This window comes from Bos javanicus, chromosome 4 (assembly GCF_032452875.1).
Source record: "Bos javanicus breed banteng chromosome 4, ARS-OSU_banteng_1.0, whole genome shotgun sequence".
NCBI lineage: Eukaryota > Metazoa > Chordata > Mammalia > Artiodactyla > Bovidae > Bos > Bos javanicus.
Genome location: NC_083871.1, coordinates 64,749,463 through 64,765,299, shown reverse-complemented (window position 1 = coordinate 64,765,299; position 15,837 = coordinate 64,749,463). Strand labels below are relative to the sequence as shown.

The 15,837-nt window shown below is 41.7% G+C and overlaps 1 pseudogene; it reads right to left on the bottom strand.

Moving 5' to 3' along the window:
- LOC133246890 (sodium/potassium-transporting ATPase subunit beta-3-like) overlaps positions 1-15,449 on the bottom strand; it is a 58,511-nt pseudogene extending 43,062 nt beyond the window's left edge.
- Positions 15,450-15,837: the final 388 nt, after the last annotated feature.

Here is a 15,837-nt window from a genome sequence, read left to right as displayed (position 1 = left end):
TTTTTCCTTTTTTTTTTAATTTTAAGGGTAACAAGTTTAAGGAAAAATGAAATTACAGTAATAATCCAAACCTTACTCATACTACCACCCCCAACACAAAAATTGTCGCTAGTCCATCAAATCTTCCATATACACACATTTGTATTAGCCCAGTGACTAAGCAGCTGGGCTGGAGAGTGAATGGCTGGGTCTGGATCCTGTCTCCTCCAGCTAGGAAAATGGACCTGAGACCTTTAACAAGTTCTCTTGCTTCTCTATGCTTCCCTTTTCTCGTGGATAAGATGGGAATCACAGTGGTGGTCCATACCTCATAGAATTGTTATACAGGTAAAGCATTTGGAAAGTGCCTGCCACATAGCATGAATAAATGGAGGCTGCTCATTACAGCATCTAACTAGAGTTTAAATTTTCAGTAGTTGTTATTTACTTGTCCACTGGCATTGATGACTCCACATATTCTTTGTGCCGATGTGCTCCATATACAGGGCTTCCCAGGTGGCTCAGTGGTAAAGAATCCGCCTGCCAATACAGGAGACACAGGAGACATGGGTTCAATCCCTGGGTCAGGAGGATCCCTGCAAGAGGAAATGGCAGCCCACTCCAGTATTCTTGCCTGAAGAATGCCATGGACAGAGGAGCCTGGTGGGCTATAGTCCATGAAGTCACGAAGAGCTGGACACAACTGAGCACACACACTCCAATTACAAGGGGGTAGAGGTGCTTCCTGGAGCTGTTTGGTTTTACTTGACTGAAACAGAGAAGCAGGGAGACACCCGCTTCCAATGTAAACTCTGCACAGGGTGATATAGAGGGATTGGGCAGAAGGAAGGAGCCAGAATGGTATAAACTTCTTCATTTCTGCTTGTCCCTTTGCCCCTCTTACTGATACAGGCTCCCTCCATATCACCTGTGTTAACAACTGATGCACAACTTGTACTATATATGGCACCCCACTCCAGTATTCTTGCCTGGAGAATCCCAGGGACGGGGGAGCCTGGTGGCTGCCGTCTATGGGATCGCACAGAGTCGGACACGAATGAAGCGACTTAGCAGCAGCAGCAATCATATGCAAACTTTACAGAGAGGGGTATATATGAGTATGTGTCTATGAGAGATGAAAGGGTTTGTTCTCTTAAAAATGAGATCATGCTATGTAAGCATCTTGCTTCTCTCATTTAAAATACTTCAGCTGGTACTTCCCTGCTGGTCCAATGGTTAAGAATCCACCTGCCAATACACAGGACACAGGTCCAATCCCTGATCTGGGAAGATCCCACCTGCCAGGGAGCAACTAAAACCGTGCACCACAATAAGAGAAGCCACCACAATAAGAAGCCTGTGCACTGCACCTGCCCTAACTGGAGAAAGCCCATCTGCAGCTATTAAGACCCAGTGCTGCTGCTGCTCCTGCTAAGGGATTTTCCAGGCAAGAGTACTGGAGTGGGTTGCCATTGCCTTCTCCGAAGACCCAGTGCAGCCATAAATAAATATATAATAATTTAAAAGAAAAAATAAAATTCACCTCTGCTGAAGGTGGCTTCTTTCTAAGTTTGTGCTTACAATTTTTTGATGGAGTATTTATTTCAGCAAGACTCTGGGAGCCCTGTGGGACTTGGGTTGAGGATACATCTCTCTGGCATGTATCAGATTTTCTTTGCATAGAACCCAGGAACTACCCACCCAAATCTACTTTATTTTGTAAGTTATTGTATATTATACAAATATATATATTTGTATGTTATATATATTGGGTATATTTTACAATACCCCAGAGCATCCAGGGAATGTGAATCAAGAACTCAAACACAAGTAACAGCAAACCTGCAGAGATAAAGGCTAAAAGGGGGCTTTTCCTTTTCTCCACTCACACCTAAAATTAAATAAATAGCATACCATTATTTTTTTCTTATTGTTGGTCTTTTAGCACATTCCCACAAGGGCCTTAACTTTATGTAAGTGTTTCAGTTCCAGTCGTCTAGTTAACTCAGGTCTGAGCCCCTATCTCCTGTCCCCCAGAGAGGTTAAACCCTGGTTACTGAGATCTGCAGCCCCATCTCACTTCTTTGGCCTCCAAGAAGTTCCCTGAATTTCCTGCAAACTCTCAGCTCTGCATTTAAAAAGATGTGTTTATTAATTACTCTAGGAATTTATAAGAAGAGGTTTTCAGGATACCTATTTCATTATAAAGAAGGGATGGAACTCAGAAGCATATTGGTATAGCTGTGTACCCATGAGATGCACACCCATTCCCCATGCATTAGATCAATGAGTCATCATGCTTATGGAATGCAGAATACTTTTTAAAGTGCCTTTCACCCCCCTTATATTCTTTGGTAAACTCAACAATCCTATAAGCTAGATGTTACAGGTATGATTATCTTCATTTTACAGAAAAGAAAGAGATTTCCAGAGAAGCTGCGTGTCTTATGCCACAGAGGCCAAAAAGCAACTGGAAGTGAAATCATCACCCACTGTCTTTCGTCTGCACCATCAGGCTGCTATCACAGCAACACCCTGAGATTTAGTCCCTGGTCTCACCTATGGACTTTTCCTCCACACTTCCTGAGCTCTAACCATGAACCAGACCCAGGGTCAGGAACTGAGATTTAAAAACCAAAGAGAAGAAAAGGAAGTCTTTCCTAGGAGCTCCTAGGTTGGGAGGAGAAAATAAATAAAATCTTCAAGTATTCTACACTCAGGTACAACCTGTAGAAAGAACAGCAAGGAAAGGAACATAAAATTCTCCCAGATGCCACTGAGGACCTCTATTTTTGGTGGAGGTTCAGAAATATGATGAAGAAAACACTGCTATTCTAAGCTGGCTGCAGATTTCCTCCTGTTCAGCAAAACATATTGATGTTTATAATAAAACCCCTCCATATGCAAAAAAAAAGGGAATCCAGAGAATCCAATTACATGAAATGCTTAAGGTGCATTATTGCAAGGTTAATGAAAAGCAGTATTTTTCAGAAGGGTTTCCAGTTACTGTATAATGCCCATGCGTGTGGGACTGTGGGGATGCTCCTTGAAGCTGCACAGTTTTCCTGGCTAAGATGGGGAGGCAGGGAAACACAGCTCCAGTTAAAACCCTGCACAGGTGGGGACAAGAAGGGAAAAGCCAGGATCGCACAGGGCTGAAGCTCTGTGCCTGACCAGCCTGGTAAGGCAGGCTGGTGCCTGCTTCCCCCTAGAAGACAGACAGTGTCCTAAGACAGAAGACATTTCTTGGCTCAGACAGGGAGTCAGGAGCACTTTACATTAAACTGAGGAAGTTCCACGTGATCAGAGAGGAGTCACTTCCATACTTCACCATACTCTCTCATCCCTACAAGTGACGGGAATTTAAAATCCAGCAGGGCAGAGGCGAAGGAAAATTGTCCATTGTGTTATATCTTTTTGTGTGTGTGTGTGTGTTATATCTGAATTTCATCATCCCAGGGCACTATTATTGCTAGGTTTTATTATATTTACTTGTGAAAAATAAGCTCCAGCATATCAACACAAGAAGAAATGAGACTAAGAGAACTAGAAAACTCTCCATAATAGGTGAGATGAATTCTGAGGAATAGGAAGATGATAGATATTAGGTAGGAAAGAGAAAACAGCAAAGCAAAAGAGGTATGTCAAGAGATGGTGCAAAGAAGAGTTTAATGTATGGTATTAAGCAGTTTGCTGTGCTGAGCTCAATGTTAGCCATCTCCTCTGTCCCTAAGACTTCTATAAACAGTTACACCCACAATCCTGGGTGGATGGTACTTTGGGGAATGATAGAATCAGAAGGCTACCCCATGAGGCTGTGGGGTGGTGATGCGCAAGCAAAAACATACAGAGGAAAGAAACGGACAACTTCACAGAATCTAGAAACTGGAAACTTGGGAGTGACTACAAAGATTGTGCCCAGTGCATTAATTGGTAGAGAGTTCTGAGCCCACCCTTCTTATAAATAAAATTCAAAGAGGCATAAAAGACTACTCAGCCCTAAATAAATACATCTTGAAAATCTGAATGGAATAGAAATTTGTAGGAAAATATGATTTGCCTGAAGATGTCACAGAAGAAACCAAAAATCTAACTGGTCCAGTTGCTGGAGAGAAAGAAAAGAAGTTATCGAAAAAACTGCCCCTCAAAAAAGCACCAGGTCCATAGTGTCCAGCGGAACTATACAAACTTCCAAACAGCAGGTAATTTCAGTGTTACTTGAACTCGTCTCGGGGGTGGGGGTGTGGGGAGCTTTCCAGATGGCCCTAGTGGTAAAGAACCTGCCTGTCAATGCAGGAGACATAGGAAATGCGGGTTCAGTCCCTGAGTTGAGAAGATTCCCCTGGAAGAGGCTATGGCAACCCATTCCAGTATTCTTGTTTGGAGAATTCCATGGACAGAGGAGCCTGGTGAGCTGTAGCTCAGAGCTGCCAAGAGTCAGACACCACTGAAGTGATCTACCACACATGCAGAGTTTAGAAAGAAAGAGAAACCTAAGTTATTTTTATAAAAAGTATTACACTGATATCAAAATCTAATAAATATTTCACATATATTAAAAACTAAAGACAAATGTCACTTAAGAATACCAATGCAAAAATCCTAAATACAATATTAACCAACAGAACACAGTAGCACATTAAAATAACAATATGTTATTTCCAAGTAAAGTTGATTCTATGAAGGGCAGAAATTGTTCAATATTAGGAAATTTATTGATTATTCATATCTGTTGATTTAAAGAGAAAAGTCTTGCTCATTCCTTGAATAAATGTAAAGACATGTTCATAAAAAGGACAATTCAGCAACATTGAGATGTTAGTTTCCTCCTAGGTTAACAGATAAATCTCTTAATCCAAACAAAAATATCAACAAATTGAGTTTTATCTCTAATTCATTCTTAACTAGGCAAATTGATTCTAATATTCATATGGAAAATAAAACAGCCAGAAAATCTCTGAGGAAGGAAAGCAATGAGCAGGCCCTACTATTACTAAAGCGAAAGGCACTCAGTCGTGTCTGACTCTTTGTGACCCCATGGACCATACAGTCCATTGAATTCTCCAGGCCAGCATACTGGAGTAGGTAGCTCTTCCCTTCTCCAAGGGATCTTCCCAAAGCCGCAATAATTAGAACACTGTGGTTCTGGCACAGAACAGCAGGTGGACTATGCTGCTTTTCCTCCAATGGCCATTACCCACACTTCATCTCCCACCTTCTCTGCCCCGCTGCTGTTTTCTCCATGTATCCATTGATGTTTGCCCTCTAGCTTCCTGTGGGTTCAGCCAAGCGGAGGCCCTGGCTGGAGATCAGAGGGTGAGAGGAGAAGGTCAGATGGTTCCCTCCAGATCCCTCACTGCTTTTCAGGCAGTGGCTCTGATGCCTCCTACACAGAAATCTGGTAGGATTCTCTGCTCTCCTTTCTCCCTCAGGCATAGGAGCACAATGGTTTTCCACCATCGCTAGTCTGGGTGCTTTCTCATCCCTAGCAGGTTCCTTGAGCCTTGACCAAACTTCCATGAAACTCCCTTCATTTGAACCATCAGAGTGGAATTCTATTTCCTTCCAGGAACTTGACTGATACATAGATAATGAAATGGAATAGACAATCCAGAAAGATTCAAATGTATATAGGAAGTCACTGTATAATAAAGTTAGCATCTCGAATCAATGGAATTATGATAGACATTTTAATAAATACTGTTGAGATAAACAGAGAGCCACCTGGAAAAATATTAGGGTAAATCTTTACCTGACATGGTACACCAGAATAAACTTCAAATGTAATTAAATGGGAACAAAATAAAACCACAAAATCATAACTGTAGTATAGTCATACAACGGAATATTACTCAGCTAAAGAAGTGAATTGTTGGGACTTCCCTGGTGATCCAGTGGTTAAGAATCCACCTGCCAATGCAGGGGACACAGGTTCAATCCCTGGTCTGGGAAGATCTCTCAGATCATGGAGCAACTAAGCCCGTGCACCACAATTGCTGAACCTGCACTCTAGAGCTACTGCTCCGCAACAAGAGGAGCCACCACAGTGAGGAACCTGTGCACCACAGCGAAGAGCAGCCCTGGCTCACCACAACTAGAGAAAGCCCATGAGCAGCACCAAAGACCCAGTGCAGTAAAAAAAAAAAACAAAAAAAAACAGTTAATTAACTTAAATTAAATTTTTAAAAAGAAATGAATTTTTGATACAACCAACAGAGATGAATCTCAAAAACATGTGGAATGATATAAGGTTTACAGAAAATAATTTGTGCTGTATGGTATTCCACTTATAGAACATTCTAGAAGACATAAAAATGAATGCAGAATGGTGAAAAATCAGAACAGTGAGTCAGAAGGGTGAATCTGTGGGTGGGAACAGGGTGGAGATTGTGAAGGGGCATGAGGGGACTTTCTGGGATGATGCTATTGTTTTCTACCTTGCTAGAGGTTTAGGTTACATCCTTAATATTTTCATACTTTGTCATATATAGATTTTACATCAAAACAAAAAAGGGTCAACAAATATCAAACTCTAGTTTGTGGTATGCATGTGGATTTACTTAAGAAAGAGTGTACTTATATCTGCAAAATAATTTTAAATGCAAAAATAAGATAAATGAAGGGATGAATAGAGGGATAGATAAATAGATACATGATAAAGCAGGTACAGTAAATGTAAATGGTAGTATCTAGGTGGTGGGTATAGGAGTGTTGCTATAAAATTCTTTCAATTTTGCTCTGTTTTAAGTTTTTAATTTTTCAAAATACTAGAAGAAAAAATTCTGACACTATTATGATATGGATGAACCTTAAAAATACTATACAAAGAGAACTAAGCCAGTCACAAAAGGACCAATACCATGTGATTCTACTTATATACGGTACCTAAAGTAGTCACTTTATAAAGCAAATTCTCAAGCCTCTCCTTTCCAGCAGATTAAACCTCAGCCTTCACAAAAAAGGAAAGAGAGATGAATCTGAATGTAGAAAGTAAAATAATGGTTGCCAGGGGATGACTGGGGTGGTAATGGTGAGATATTAAATGTTTCTCAGTGGGAACAGAGCTTTAGTTTGACAAAATGAAAAAAGTCCTGTGGATGGATAGTGATAATGGCAAAACAACAACATGAAGATAATGCCACTGACTAAACTACCTTAAAAATTCTTAAAATGGTGAATTTTATGTTATGCATATTTTACCAAAATAGCAAAATTAATTTTAAAAAATAAAACTACTAGGAAAAAATGGGAAAATTCCTTGATAGACTTGGATAAGATTAGAGAAGAAGGCCTTTATCTTTAAAACTGTGACTCAGAATCCAGAGATGTTTATCACAGAATTGTTGATAATAAATAAAATTGGAAACAACTCCACAATCCATTGATTTGAGAGTGAGAGATAAACTATACTATACACAGAAGAGCATCCATTAAAAACAATGATGTATAACTATACTGATATTTAAAATGCTCATAAAATATTACTGAGTAGAAAGCATTATATCATAAAATAGCAAGTATAAAATGATATCTTTTATATAAAATACGTGTGTGTGTGTGTGTGTGTGCACCTAAAGAGATACTTGGGGAAGGATAGTCAACAAAATGTTAAGGTGGTTATCTTGGGCTGTTTGTTAATGCTTTATTCTTTGCACTGTTCTACACTGACATTTTTTCAACAAGCTTGTATTATGTTTATAAAAATAATAAAGCCATTTTCCACTCATACTAAAATACTAAAAGAAGTAGGTATCTACTACCATATATTTTCCTTGATCCCTCCTAGCTATAGAGATTCATTAATGCCATGTATGCCCAAATGACCAGCAAGGACTGTGTGTGTGTGTGTGTACACACCAAGTTAACCCTCAGGAAAGATGGACTCACTGACACTTGAGCTCCCAAGTCTCTCCTTTATAAAGGTTACAAGTCAGATTTCATGAAAGGAGGAGAGGTGAATCTGAATGGCTTAAAGCTAAACCTCCATCAGTCTGCACCTTATAAAAGTTCCCGTGACAGCATTACTCACAGATTCCAAAAGCGCTGTCATACGAACAGCGTAGTATGTTCAGTATGTCGCACAAACAGGTGAAGATGCTGTGCTCTGGAAAACCGTCAGATGACCCCAAAGTGCCTTTAGTGAAGACAATAATACTAGTGATAAAAAAAAGCTTGTAAGAAGAGTAAATAAATGTGTTTGGGCACATAATGAACATGCAGGTATTTGTTAAGTTATTGAATAAATCAGATCCAAAAGAAAAGTGTTTTATGAAATGTAAGAGTGGGAAAAATTATATTCTAAACTAATAGAATTGAGATTTTGAGATAGGTGTAACTTGAGATTTTGAGATAGGTGTAACAAAGTAACAAAATAAATATTAAAATATTTTTTCTAGTCCTTTCAAAGTTTGTATATTCAAGTAAGCCATTAAAAAAATTTTTTTTTTGAGGAAACTTCTCAAAGGGGAAAAAGAGGACTCACCTTGTACCGGGGGTCATTTCATTTTGAGACAGCTAGAAAAGCAATGTGGGGTGCAGGCAGTGATCAGCGGCCCCTAATTATCTGACACTCTCATCCTCTCCCTGCTTCCTGACCCAGTAGAGCCCAGATCTCAGGACATATTAAGTGAAAGGCTGGAGGCTGGAGAGGATTCCTCCTCCCCGGGGAGCCCAGAATTAGTATGGCTATGGAAAAAGTGACAGAGTGGAAAAAGCAGAAACTCTTACTGGCTGGCTTACAGACTAGTCATCGCCAAGGTCACAGAGTGAATGAAAATCCCTTCAGCAGCCTTTCCCCCAGAGTGGGGCAGGGTCTGGTTCTCAGGGAAACGACATGTCCCTCAGGCAGGTATAGAAGACTGGATTCACCAGATTCTTACTCCTTGTTCATACAAGGGCAGAAGTTCCTTGGCATATCTTGAATATTACTCATTGCAAGCAATGAAAAATTACTCCCAATTACTTTCATGCTGATTTTAAAAGCCTTTAATATAATTAGACATGACATAATTGGAGCAGTTGGAAGAACGGGACAGGTGAAAAATGTAGGAATACAGGACTTCCTTGGTGGTCTAGTGGTTAAAAATCCACTTGCCAATGCAAGGGACAAGAGTTTGATTCCTGGTTGGGAAGCTTCCACGTACTGCAGGGCAACTGGGCCTGTGTGTCACAACTACTGTGCCTGGATGTAGAGCTCTCGAGCCACAGATACTGAAGTCTGCACACCTAGAGCCCATCCTCCCCTCAAGAGAAGCCATTGCAATAAGAAGCCCAAGCACCCAAACCAGAGAGTACCCCTGCTCAATGCAACTAGGGAAAGTCCACACATAGCAATGAAGACCCAGAGCAGCAAAAAATATATAAATAAATAAATTAAAACTATGGGGGAAAAAAAGAACAGAGGAATAAACTTTCTCAATAGGGTGTTAACTAGCCACTCAGAAAGCAGACTAAAAATACACACACACACACACAAACTACTGTCTAGATTGAGCAATTTGAGTAAGTTACAGACAGTATAACACCAGGGATGACGTATGTGTGGGATCTTTGTCCTTAACCCCAGAAGTGGCAGTCTAGGGCCTCTAACATATGAGAGGACAGAGTTAGAGGCAAACAGTGGTAAAGGGATTATTAGCCCACCACAGTGGTATGATATTTACTTTAAACTGAAAACATCTGATCAACAGCAACAGCAAGAAACACTTTCAAAACTTAAGCAGAGTGTCCAGAAAATACAGCTGCCATTGACAACCCCCTTCCCCCAAGGGAGTTTCAAAATTGAGGAAAGACTGAGCCTTAGCACTAGGAAGTCCACAGTTTCAGCTGTCCCTTAGCATGGAAAAGTTCAATAAAACCTTTCACATTTTCTTTCCCACTGAAGCCCTAAACAGCCTCTCTTTTTGTCAAGTTGGTATATAAATCTTTACTTCTAGCTATTCCGCAAGTTACTCATTATTAAGTACTCCCTCGGGTGAATATAAATAAACCTTGTCTTTTCTCCTCTTAAGCTACTGTCAGTTAATTTGCAGGCTCCTGACTATAAATCTAAGTGGGTAGAAGAAATCTTTTCCTCCCAAAGGCAGTAACCTTATCAGGAGTCACAGAAGACATAGATGGAAACCAAGTAGCAGGCAATAAAGTTCACCAAGACAGGGAATTCCCTGACAGTCCAGTGTTAGGAGTCAGTGCTTTCACTTTCAGGGCCAGGGTTTGGTCCCTGGTCAGGAATTGCTGCTGCTGCTGCTAAGTCGCTTCAGTCATGTCTGACTCTGTGCAACCCCATAGACGGTAGCCCACCAGGCTCCTCTGTCCCTGGGATTCTCCAGGCAAGAACACTGGAGTGGGTTGCCATTTCCTTCTCCAACGCATGCATGCATGCTAAGTCACTTCAGTCATCTCCAAGCCTGTGTGACCCTATGGACAGCAGCCCACGAGGCTCCTCTGTCCACAGGATTCTCTAGATAAGAATACTGGAGCGGGTTGCCATTTCCTTCTCCAATGCATGCACACATGCTAAGTCACTTCAGTCGTGTCCAAGCCTGTGCAGTCCTATGGACAGCAGCCCACCAGGCTCATCTGTCCACAGGATTCTCTAGGTAAGAATACTGGAATGGATTGCCATTTCCTTCTCCAACTAAGATCCCACAAGTCACCAGGCATAGCCAAAAACAAACAACCAAACAAATTCAGCAAGACAGTGTTTCAAGACCATCATCTGACAAATACTGGTTGCAGTCTGAAACCAGTTCTTGCAGGATACATCTTTTCCAAATGTTAAAACAGCAGTACAAAAAAAGGGGAGAGGAGATAACAACTGAAAATTGAAAAAGCCCCAACAATTTTAATACACAAATTATTAACCAAAAATTACCCTAATCAATAATGTCAAAGTCTCTCTCCATCCAAAGAAATTTCTGACAAAAGCTAGGAGCCTCAGACAACCTATTTCTGATGATTACACAATAGACAGGTAGTTGTGGAAGGTTTTTCTTGTTTATCTGGTTATTGGTTTATTCTGAGAAGGTCAGGAAGCAACAGTTAGAACTGGATATGGAACAAAAGACTGGTTCCAAATATTGTCACCCTGCTATTTAACTCCTATGCAGAGTACATCATGAGAAACGCTGGGCTGGAAGAAGCACAAGCTGGAATCAAGATTGCTGGGAGAAATATCAGTAACCTCAGATATGCAGATGACACCACCCTTATGGCAGAAAGTGAGGAGGAACTAAAAAGCCTCTTGATCAAAGTGAAAGAGGAGAGTGAAAAAGTTGGCTTAAAGCTCAACATTCAGAAAACGAAGATCATGGCATCTGGTCCCATCACTTCATGGGAAATAGATGGGGAAACAGTGTCAGACTTTATTTTTGGGGCTCCAAAATCACTGCAGATGGTGACTGCAGCCATGAAATTAAAAGTGCTTACTCCTTGAAAGGAAAGTTATGACCAACCTAGATAGCATATTCAAAAGCAGAGACATTACTTTGCCAACAAAGGTCCATCTAGTCAAGGCTATGGTTTTTCCTGTGGTCATGTATGGATGTGAATGTTGGACTGTGAAGAAAGATGAGCGCTGAAGAATTGATGCTTTTGAACTGTGGTGTTGGAGAAGACTCTTGAGAGTCCCTTGGACTGCAAGGAGATCCAACCAGTCCATCCTAAAGGAGATCAGTCCTAGGTGTTCGTTGGAAGAACTGATGCTGAAGCTGAAACTCCGATACTTTGGCCACCTCATGTGAAGAGTTGACTCATTGGAAAAGACTCTGACGCTGGGAGAGATTGGGGGCAGGAGGAGAAGGAGACGACAGAGGATGAGATGGTTGGATGGCCTCTCTGACTTGATGGACATGAGTTTGGGTAAACTCTGGGAGTTGGTGATGGACAGGGAGGCCTGGCATGCTGTGATTCATGGGGTCGCAAAGAGCTGGACACGACTGAGCAACTGAACTGAACTGAACTGAGATAACCTTTTATTAAAAGTGAATCAACCTCATCCTTACTTTCTACCAGTGAGTGGGGTCACAAAGTTCTAACAAACAAGCCTACAAACACCATGCTTAATATAAGCCAGATCCCGCCTCAGGTTTTGATACCATATCTTCACAACAGTATCATAAGACAAGAGTTAGGAAACTAACACCATCCTCAGTGAGACAAATCTCAGGACCTCAGAGCTTTTAATGTAGATAAGGGGAAACATCTGGCCTTACTGGCCTGACTCTCCCAAGTCTAACTTTCCCCTTAAAATTTTTGGCTTTAAGTATCACCACAGTAATATCCAAGGTGACTGTTTCTTCCTTAATCTGATATCTCCCTCCCAGAACCAATGTACCTTCCTTGGTTTCCCTGAGTATAGCTCAGAGAATACAAAGCTTTCAAAGAGTATTACTAAATACTAGTAAACTGAAGGACTGGAAAATGGGAAATAAACCCACTTAAGACAAGTAGTATAGAGAAACAGATAAGAATCCCAGAATTCAACTATTTAGGTTTAAATTCTGGCTGTCATTTTTTAGCTGTGTGACTTGACCTCTCTGTGCCTTGATATTTTCATCTGTAAAATGATAACTAAATGACCCATCCCACCATCTCGTAAAATAACATCTGGTACATAGTACACAAGTATATATTCAGTTTGGCTTATAAAGGAAAGGTTTTAGTTTGCAGCACAGCTACTTTTCTCCCAGATTCACAAGTTCTGTGCTGTTCTACCCAATACCTGGAGAAATCCAATCTATTCCAAGCAAGGGCTACCCAGACTCACAGGTAAACGCAACTCATCTCATTTTTAAAGATGATAAAACTGAGCCTTATCTGCAATTTCAACTATCTAAACTCACCACACTTCAAAGATTCAAGTTCTTTTTTTTAAGAGCAAAGGATAGAAATTGAATAACTTTGTGTAAGTATCCTTAGGTGATATAACACTCAGAATGTCATCTTTAATTTGAAATTTTCTTTATGAAAGAAAGGAATGGAAAAAAAGAATCTCATTTTCTTTATGAAAGGAAGGAATGGAAAAAAAGAAACTCATTCAATCAAAAAGTTAAAGCTAATAGTATTCCCAGGATGTATTCATCAAATCTAGAACAGAAATTAATTCAATGAAAATTCCTAGAAATTAGCTTTCAGGAATTATGCAATATACAAATCTACTGTTCATATCACCAGAGGTATGATGAAAAATATGTGAATATTCTTCCATAGGCATATATAGTTGTAATTTAACTGATATCACACACATATATAATCTAACATTGAATCATTTCAGAAACAATTCATGTTTCATCCAATGTAACTGTGATAGACTATAAGATCATATAAAAAAATTTTGTATCCTACACATTAGAAAATATTAAGCCTCCAGATGCTTGAATAATATGTTACATTTGTATAGTACTTACAGTTTACAAGTTGATTTTATCTCCATAGTTTCCTTTGAGCTTCATGGCATAGGAGATGGCACTACAACTCTATTTGTACTCATTTTAAAAGAGCAGATAGCACAGGTTTAGAAAATAGAGGTCTCCTGCCCTAGGAGGCGGAGAAGGCGATGGCACCCCACTCCAGTACTCTTGCCTGGAGAATCCCATGGATGGAGGAGCCTGGTAGGCTGCAGTCCATGGGGTCACGAAGAGTCGGACATGACTGAGCAACTTCCTTTTCACTTTTCACTTTCATGCATTGGAGAAGGAAATGGCAACCCACTCCAGTGTTCTTGCCTGGAGAATCCCAGGGACAGGAGAACCTGGTGGACTGCCATCTGTGGGGTCACACAGAGTCAGACATGCCTGAAGCAAGTTAGCAGCAGCAGCAGCAGCAGCCCTAGGAGGCAAAGCTGAGCAAGACCTAGGTACCCTGACTCCAAATCTGGTTCTCTTTCCACTAACACCACAAAAATATCCTATAAATGGAAAAACTAACATATTTTATAATGATAAATCCATGCAAGGGCAATGTGCATGTGTATTCTTTTAATTTTTGTTTTAAAAAGCTGTTTGAGTGAAATAATAACAAATAAAAGCCATAAACTCAAGAAAATTCTCAAGGGAACAAGGATACATATATCCTGGCCTCTCATGAGTCAAAGTGTGAGTCAATTCCTTGCTCCACTTTTTCTCTTTAGAGGAACTAATATTGCCCACTAAATCTAATGAGTCCTTCTTGAAAACTCAATGGACAATAGCAATGAGCATCACAACCTTGCTTGGGATGAAAGTGAGGATTTATGTATGAGACCAAAAGACCAGCTAATGTATTTAGTAACCTTTCTAGTGTGATTTTTTTTTTTATTACATGTACCAACTAAGGACTTTTCCTCCCACTTACACAAAAACAGGACCTACCCTATGAAATGGACCTTTGAATATCTTAAACCCAAAACTGAAAAGTTTTACAACTCCCTTCAGTTTCAGCTGAAAAGTTTTAGAGATCTTGTTCAGGTATAGCACTCAGTACTTCTACATACACTGTGTCTGGTTAGGTTTTCTAGCCATCTAGTGAGAAATGTCTTGGTATCATCTCTATGTCACAGATAATAAAACTGAGGCACAAGGAGAGTATCCTGCCCACGATCACAATGAAAGCAGGTGATGGAGATTCAGACCCACCACCAACTCCAAATCTCATGTGCTCTCTTCACCTCTCTCTTTACCCTTAAAATGTCCTCCTCCAACCACACACCCCACGTCCCTTCAGCAGACACAGGTTTCCTTTTTCACACATGGATAAGTCCTGGACAAGCAGGAATCTCCTGTCCTTCTCCCCGTTCCCCTGGGAGAAAGGTACACCTCCTTTCCAAAACAACAAGGACGATGTCTCCCCGCGGTGCGGACGCCAGTGCAAAGACGGGGAAAGGGACCCTTAGCGGGTTAACTGCCTTGCCAGCTACTGTTTAAACGCCTGTGAAAGATGATCCTTCTGAAATAAATCCTTATTGAAATGAGTCAGAAATGAGTCTTAACTTGTGAAAGTTAATGGGCAATTTTTATGGGCAAGAGATTCTGGGCAAGTTATGAGCAAGAGAACAAAAAAGCCGAAATCCTGTTGAGAGACAGAGTTTTCTCTTCTCCCTTTGAAGTTAAAAAGGGCCCCTTTAGGTCTCCACGGAGCGGCTCCCCGCGATCCTTACAGAAAGAAAGAAACTTACCCGCAGCGCTGGGGCTTCGAGACAGCTGAGACGGAGGCATACTCTCGTCACTGTTCAGCACCGGGGACAGCTCCGGACTCGCCAACTTCGCGCGCCCCTCCGGGCTTGGCGCTACCCGCTGAGCCTCCCAGGCTGCCGGCCGGGTGGCCGCCTCTCCACGCCCGGGTCCAAGCCTCCCGGTCTTGTGCAGCGCGAAACGGTCTTCGCGAGCAGCGGGGTCAGCCGGAGGCGCCTCGGGCTGGGGTGGCGGCGACGAGCCCAACTGCATCACAGCGTTGCGGGACCGGGACCGCGCCAGCGCTGAGGAGACGGAACCCATCTCAGGGGGCCGGGCTGGGCCCAGATGAGCGGCCAAGACTCCCGGTGGGACCCACACCCCTTGCCTACCAAAGGTTTACTCTCTTCTCGCGCCGGGGCACCTCCAGCCTCTGCTCCGCCTCTGACTCCGCGGGTGGCAGTCCCTCCTCAGCGCGGGAGAGAAGGAGGAGGCAGCAGGGAGGGCTGCGTACCCACCCCAGGTGGACTGAGGAGGACCCAGGCGGTGTCTGCGCCTGTCTGATGATCCAGGGTGGATGACGACACTTGGAGGGGTCCGTGTGCAGAGGTTGCCCCGAGACTTTACTGGGGATTGGAGGGGAGGAAGGAGAGTGGCATTAAAGGAGGCAGACTTTCTTCCTCTACTTTCTGTACTTTGGTCACCTGGGGCC